Consider the following 6,592-nt stretch of genomic DNA (forward strand, 5'->3'; position numbering starts at 1 on the left):
AAACTCACCTGGACACTCTGCTCCCGGGCAAGCTGCTGTGGGTGCCCCTGCAGGAGCAGGGAGGCTGCACTGGAGGATCTCCAGAGGTCCCTTCCAACCCCCAGCAGTCTGTGAGTCCTCCAGGGGCTGCTACCTGTCGTGGATTCCATCTGCTTCAGCTGCAGAGAGAAGCTGGGGGCTTTACAGGTGCTCAGGGGAGAGGAGACCCTGCCTGGCTCCATCACTGCTCTGCCCCAGGAGCAGGCACTGCTTGGCGTGGGCAGAGGGTCCAAGACCACAGGCTGGAGCCCCCGGCCCCTGCAGGGTGTCTCTGGGGGCAGCAGTGCCCCAGCTGAGGGGGTGGCTGGCTGCAAGAGGGGCACCTGAAGCCCCAAGGCCCTGGCCGTGTGGCACAGGCAGTCGAAGGTCAGCCTGTGGGCCGAGCCCCTCCCGTGCCATCTCACCTCCTGCCTGTGCCCGGGGGCTCCCGGGGCTCCCCCTGCCTGCTGCCGCTCTCCAAGGTGCCGCCGGAGGCCCCGCGGGACGCCGAGCACAGGGCTGGGGAGGGAGGGCAGAGGAGCTGGGCACAGGCCCTGGGCAGGGGGGCAGAGCCAGCGAGCTCCCAGGCACACGAAGGGTGCCCAGGGTTGCAGGGCAGAGGAGCCCACATCAGCCACGCTGGGCAAACAGCCTGTGGGCATGGGGCTCACCTGAGCACTGCTGGGGAAGGGTCCTGCCCCTGGGCACGGCTGGGGAGCGAGCAGAGCCGGCAGGGGCAGGCCGAGCTGGCAGCCTGCCCTGGCACCAGTGGCTCCCGGGGGCAGCTCAGGAGGTGCTGCAGCTGGGCACCTCTGCCAGCCCTCTCCTGGGCAGCAGCAAGAGCTGGGTGAGAGGAGCAGCTGCACCATTCCCTCCTGCCCCCCAGCGCCACCCAGCCCGGTGGCCTCGCAGCTGGGTCAGAGCTCCCAGGGAGGAGCGGGAGCCAGCTTGCACGCCCAGGGCTGAGCACCAGGGGGTTGGCATGAGCAGGACAAGCACAGAGCCAGCCGGGGGGGCATCTCCTCTGCCCTCCTGAGGTGTCCGCGGAGTCAGGAGCAGGGAGGGGGAGCTGGCTGCTCCTAGGGGGGCGGCAGGTCTGCGCTGCTGTGCTCCCCAGCGCTGCTCTCCCCAGCCCTGCCCACGCCGCAGCCCCCGGCCAGCAGCTCTGCTGTGCCTGGCTGTGAGCAGCCCTGCTGTGCCTGGGCAGGTGCCCCCTGCCCGGGGGGGTCCTCCTGGTACCTCAGCCCCTGGGCAGCGCCCGCCCGTCCCCGCAGCGCCCCTGACCTGCCGCAGGGCTTTCTCCGTGCGGAGCAGCAGGCGGAGGCGGCGCAGGGCTCCCTGCCTCTGCCGCAGCAGGCAGCGGCTGCGCTGCTCCAGCTCCCGAAGCCTCTGCGGGAGACGAGCTCCTGTCAGCGCCTTTGGCAGCCCCTCCCTGCCCTCCGGCTCCAGGGGGGCTCTTCCCGAGGGCAGTCTGCGTGCAGGAGGCTGAGTCCCCCCTGGCCGGGGTGGTGCCCCCTGAGCCAGCCCTAGCACAGGGACTGAAGCCTCATCCCCGGCCAGCCGGGGCGGGGGTTGGGGAGGGGTCCTCAGCCTGGACATCACCCCCGGGGCAGTGCAGAGCTGCAAGCCTGCTCCTGGGCTCTCCTAGGCTCTGCTGGAGCTCCCCAGGGACCCTCTGAGCCGCAGCCAACCCTCGAGGCAGTGAAGAGCCACGGGAGTGGTGCCCCAAACAACTTCTGCCTCTAAGAAGCTTCACTTCTCAGTCAAACCTCGCTCCAGGTGCCTTCAGTTTGGCTCCTCAGCAGCTGAGGACCCCACCAAGCACTGAGGGAGATGGCTTAGTGGTGGCCCTGGCAGTGCTGGGCTGGACTCAGTGACCTGGAGGGTTGATTCTCATGGGACCTGTGCCTGCCTGGGAAAAGGCTTAGCCTGGGGCAGGGGAGTTGATGGCCTCCTTGCCAGGGACCTCCAGTGGGACCTTGTGCCCACTGAAGTGCCAGGAGAGCACTGACCTTCCAGAGCTCCAGTTTCTCTTCTTGCAGAGTTGCTGTTTCCCTTCTGCCCTCCTCCAGCCCCTCCTGATGGCCTGCACAGGTTCTCTGTCCCTGCTGAGACTGGAGAATCCCAGACCCCCAGCATGGAGGGGTTGGAAGGGAGCTCTGGAGCTCATCCAGTCCACCCCCTGCTCCAGCAGGGCTCCCACAGCAGCTTGTCCAGGAGCACAGTGCCCAGGGGGGGCTGGAAAGGCTCCAGAGCAGACTCCACAACCTCTCTGGGCAGCCTGCTCCAGGCTCCAGCAGCCTCACACCAAACAACTTTCTCCTCATGCTCAGGAGGAGCCTCCTGGGTGCCAGTCTGTGCCCTCTGCCCCTTGTGCTGTCTCTGGGCACCACTGAGCAGAGCCTGGCCCCAGCCTCTTGCCCCCCACAGCTCCTTTAGCTCTTGCTGAGCATTGCTCAGCTCTCCTCTGGGGCTGCTCTGCTGCAGGCTCTCAGCCCCAGGGCTCTCAGCCTTGGTGCTCCCAGAGCTGCTCCAGGCCTCTCAGCAGCTTCCTGGCTCTCCCCTGGGCTCTCCCCAGCAGTTCCCTGGCTCTCCTGCACTGGGCAGCCCCAAATCCTCTTTTCCCCTTCCCACATCCTTGCCTCTCCCTGGAGCAAGCTCTGGCCCTGGCATGGTGCACAGCAGGGAGGTCTCTTCCTTCTCCATGCAGAGCTGGAGGCTGTGGCCAGCACAGCCCTCTGCCCCCTCCTGGCCCCCAGCCCTCCAAGGGAATGCCAGAAGGGTACCAAGGGATGCCTGAATCCCTCAGCCTGTCCACAGCTGTGCTTGGCCAGCCTGCACTCTGGGCACCTCTCACCATCCTCTCCAGCTCCTCGGGGTCCCCATGGCAGGTGTCCTGGGGATGTGTCATCAGCTTCAGGCCACCCCTGTGGTGAGGACACTGTCACCCACATAGCATCCTTGGGCCACAGGCAGAGAGCCCATGGGATGCCCATCCAGCAAGCAGGGACCCAGGACCTTCTTGGGTCATCTTCTGCCCCAAGGGCACTGGCAGGCAGCCACAGGCACACATGAGCTGAGCCCCCAGCCTCAGTGCAGGATGTGGCCCTGCAGGTGTACCTGGCTCTGTCCCCTTTGCCTTGAGTCCCCTTCACAGCAGCTCCCAGCTCTGGGGTCCCCTGCTGGCTGCCCTGCAGGGACAAAGGCAGTGACAGCAGCACCCCCTGCACCTCACACACCCCTGCACCGCCCTGGCCACCACATGGGACCCCCGGGCTGGGGGCCAGGCTTGATCTCCTGGCCACATCCCCTCTGCACTCCACACCCTGGTGGGAGGCAGAGCCTAGAGCCCTCAGCTGTCACCTGGACAGCAGGGCTTGTCCCCTCGGTGCCAGGGACAGCCACCCCTCCATCCCCTGGCGGGGCACAGCCAGCCCAGGGCTGTACCTTGCAGGGCAGCAGAGCTTTGTGCTTCCCTCGCTGCCACCACGACTCAGCTGCTGCTGGGCAGCAGGCTGCAGCTGTCCCTGTTCCGCCCTGCCCCGGGGGTCCCACTGCCACCTCAGCACCTGCAGGACAAATGACATTTAGGGGTGGAGGGAGCCCACCCCCACAAACCCCACGAGTGACTGCAGCTGGTCTCTGCCACTGTGCCCTGCACACAGCTCACTGCCCCTGCCCAAAGAGGGTCTCTGGCCCAGCCCTGTCCCTCCCCTCTGCTCCTCTGTCCTGCTCCAGCACCGCCCCAGCACCTCCAGGCCGGCCCAGACTCACGGTGAGCCAAGCAGGGAGCTCTCCTCTGCACGCTGCCTGCTCCTTCCTTCTCCACACCATCCACAGCCAGGCTGAGGTCCCCTCTGTGCCACCCCGGGCAGGGTGCTGGCTTCTGCCACCTCAGCCCCAGGGGCTTGCTGCTGGGACGTGCCCCGGGCCTGCCGCTGCCGGCTCTCTGCACACCGCTGCCAGGAGAGCTCCTGGCGCCAGCCCTGCTGCCAGCACAGATGCCTGCAGCTCTCCAGGGGTGCCCAGCAGCAGAGTCCTCACCATGCCAGGCGGTGGCCACCACACGTCCCCTGGAGCCTGGACCCTGCTGGCCAGAGCGCCCCTGGCCCAGGGCTGGCTGTGTGGAGGGGGCCGACTGCAGACCACCCCCGGGCACCCCCAGGGCACCGCTCCGGCTCAGCCTGGATATCCTCCCTCCCAGAGACTCCAGGCTGTCTCTCCGCTCCGGAGCTGCAGCCCTGCCCCGCAGGGGACCTCTGCCCGGCCCCGGCGCCAGCCGCCGCTGGGCACCCAGGCTGCTCCCCGCAGGGAGCAGGGACTCATCCTGCCCCAGAGCCTCTTCCTCAGCAGAGACAGCCGCAGCGGACTCATCTTCCTCCTCCTCCTCAGAGGACAGCGGGGGCTCCGCCATGCCCTCCCGAAGCCTCTCGGTGGAGTCCTGGGCTCGGGTCGAGCCGGGGCTGTGCCGGGAGCCGAGCGGCGGCGCCGGTCCCCGGCAGTGCTCCTCCCGTGGCACAGGGCTGGCATCACCCCGCGGCCGCCTGGCACGGTGTCCTCTCAGCTCTGCGAGGGAGAGCAGAGCCATGAGGCTGCCCTGGGCCTGGGCAGGGGGAGGCAGGAGCCAGCTCCCACCAGGGAGCCTTTGGTGCTCGCCTGAGCTGGCAGCATGCAGAAAGCCCCAGCTGGACCCTCGGCTGCTGCCAGGAGCAAAAAGCCACCACAGCAGCTGGAGGTTTTAAACCCAGGATCCTTCTCCACCCTGCTGGATGCCCCCAGGCTCCACCACGGCAGCAGAGCTCAGGGATGGGCACAGTGCAAAGGCTGGCAGGACAGGGGTGGGAGGCTGCCAGCTCTGCGGGGGGGAGGTTGGGCCTGGGGCAAAGCAGAGCTGAGAGAGCAGCCAAGCCCCATCCCCACTCACCAGCCATCCAGGAGCCAGCAGGGAAGGTGCCAGGGGAGAGGTCACTGTCTGTGCTGCCACCAGCGTCCTGCTGCAGAGGGGAGGGGGCCATGGGCAGCAGCTGAGGCTCACCAGAGGTGGGACAGGACAGGAGCAGTCCAGGGGAGGAGCTGCATTGTCCCCTGGGCAGTCCTACTGCACCCCCACATCGGGGCCCCAGGTGTGACTCCTTCCCATGCCCCACATGTGGCTGTGCCAGGCAGCACCAGGGGCCAGGCCACGGTCCTGGCATTCTCTTGCCCAGGACCCTGCAGATCCCAGCTGCTTCCCTGGCTCCAGGGCTGCAGAGGAGGGAAGAGGAGCTGCTGAGCAGGACAGAGCAGTAGGATAAAAGCCCTGGGGGGACAAAATCCTCTGTGTTTGGGAGGGGGACAGACAGCAGTGGGGACAGCAGGGAGGCAGCAGGCAGCAGCTTTGGCTTCCTGCACCCTGGAGCAAACTGCTCTGCTGTGGAGTGCCTGGGACAAGTCCATCCCTGGCAGCTCAGCAGCCAAGGTGGGCTGGGGGAGAGCAGGGTACCCCCTCCCATGGGGTGGCACTGGGGGTGGGTCTGCAGGTTCTGCCCCCAGGGCAGGCAGGGAGGGTTCTCCTCACCTGCCAGCAGCCATGGGCACAGTGGAGCCTCATGGCTGAGTCCCCTGCCACGGAACCAAGCAGTGCTCACCTGGAGTCGCTGGGCTGGGCAGGCAGGGCTGCAGCAGGGCAGCAGCAGCAGGGCAGCAGCAGCAGCAGGGCTGCAGCAGGGCAGCAGCAACAGGGCAGCAGCAACAGGGCAGCAGCAGCAGGGCAGCAGCAGCAGGGCAGCCGCAGGGCAGCAGCAGGGCAGCAGCAGGGCAGCAGCAGGGCAGCAGCAGGGCAGCAGCAGCAGGGCAGCAGCAGCAGCAGGGCAGCAGCAGCAGGGCAGCCACAGGGCAGCAGCAGCAGCAGGGCCGCCGCAGGGCAGCAGCAGCAGGGCAGCAGCAGCAGGGCAGCCACAGGGCTGCAGCAGGGCAGCAGCAGCAGGGCAGCAGCAGCAGGGCAGCAGCAGCAGGGCAGCAGCAGCAGGGCAGCCGCAGCAGCAGGGCAGCAGCAGCAGGGCAGCAGCAGCAGGGCAGCCACAGGGCTGCAGCAGGGCAGCAGCAGCAGGGCAGCCGCAGCAGGGCAGCCGCAGCAGGGCAGCAGCAGCAGGGCAGCAGCAGCAGGGCAGCAGCAGCAGGGCAGCAGCAGGGCAGCAGCAGCAGGGCAGCAGCAGCAGGGCAGCCGCAGCAGGGCAGCCGCAGCAGCAGGGCAGCAGCAGCAGGGCAGCAGCAGCAGGGCAGCAGCAGGGCAGCCGCAGGGCTGCAGCAGGGCAGCAGCAGGGCAGCAGCAGGGCAGCAGGGCAGCAGCAGGGCAGCCGCAGCAGGGCAGCAGCAGCAGGGCAGGCAGTGCTGTGTGTGTCTGTCTCCTGGCAACGCCGCAGCCAGCCAGTCTCAGCCTGTCCCAGGCCTCCCCAGCCTGCCTCCACAAGCCCTGCCCAGACCCTCCTCTGCCTTCCCGGGGCCTCCTCTCCTGCCCCAACTACTCCTGGCCACTTCCTGCCCCACAGAGTGCCCCCCAGGCTCTGTCCCACCAGCCCCAGAGAAACTCCTTCAC

General features: G+C 68.1%; 1 long non-coding RNA gene across 1 annotated transcript; it reads right to left on the bottom strand.

Moving 5' to 3' along the window:
- Positions 1-2,070: 2,070 nt before the first annotated feature.
- Positions 2,071-3,209, bottom strand: LOC137452952 (uncharacterized). Its single transcript, XR_010990212.1, has 3 exons — positions 3,139-3,209; positions 2,876-2,945; positions 2,071-2,132 (listed from the first exon to the last, which is right to left on the bottom strand). It is a non-coding gene; the product is annotated as an uncharacterized lncRNA (long non-coding RNA).
- Positions 3,210-6,592: the final 3,383 nt, after the last annotated feature.

The sequence above is a fragment of the Melanerpes formicivorus genome, unplaced genomic scaffold, assembly GCF_026170545.1.
Source record: "Melanerpes formicivorus ecotype bairdi unplaced genomic scaffold, bMelFor1.0.p_v2 SCAF_60, whole genome shotgun sequence".
Lineage (NCBI taxonomy): Eukaryota > Metazoa > Chordata > Aves > Piciformes > Picidae > Melanerpes > Melanerpes formicivorus.